The following is a 787-nucleotide window of genomic DNA, read 5'->3' as shown; positions in this document are numbered from 1 at the left end:
GTTTAGGGTTTAGAGTTTAGGGTTTAGGGTTTAGGGTTTAGGGTTTAGGGTTTAGGGTTTAGGGTTTGGGGGGGGATGCCTCTTGAGAGGCAACCAAATGGCTCTGCGGCAACTGCTGCTGCTGCTGCTGCTGATGTTTTTGTTGCTGCTGATGTTGTTGCTGCTGCTGCTGAAGTTGCTGCTGCTGCTGCAGTTGCTGCTGCTGTTGGTTTTACCGTTGCTTTTGCTGCTGTTGTTTTGGAGGTGCTGCTGCTGCTGCTGTTGCTGCTGCTGCTGCAGTTGCTGCTGCAACAGCAGCTCTTGCGGCAGCTACTGCTGCAGGTTCTGCTGCAGTCATTGCTACTGCTGCTGCTGCTGCTCCTCGTGTTGCTACCACTGCTGCTGCTGCTGCTGCTGCTCCTGTGTCTTACCGCTGTTGCTGCTGCTGCTGCCGCTGCTGCTGCTGCTGCTGCAGGACGAACAGCATGGAGCAGCAGGGAGACAGAGAAGTACCAACGTATAAAGGAGACGCCGTCAACGGAGAGGATCCTCGCGATAGAGTTAGCTGTCTCCTTTTTCTTTTGTCTCCTTTTGTTTTTGTCTCCTTTTCTTTTTGTCTCCTTTTCTTTTTGTCTCCTTTTTTTGTCTCCTCTTTTTATCTCCTTTTCTTTTTGTCTCCTTTTCTTTTTGTCTCCTTTTCTTTTTGTCTCCTCTTTTTGTCCCCTCTTTTTTCTGTTTGTCTCCCCTTCTTGTCTCCTCTTATTGTCTCTTTTTTCTTTTGTCTCCTTTTCTTTTTGTCTCCTTTTCT

This window comes from Eimeria mitis, genomic scaffold, assembly GCF_000499745.2.
Source record: "Eimeria mitis Houghton genomic scaffold, Emh_scaff3394, whole genome shotgun sequence".
Classification (NCBI taxonomy): Eukaryota; Apicomplexa; class Conoidasida; order Eucoccidiorida; family Eimeriidae; genus Eimeria; species Eimeria mitis.
The sequence above is the reverse complement of the archived record's forward strand: the minus strand, read 5'-3'. Positions refer to the sequence as shown.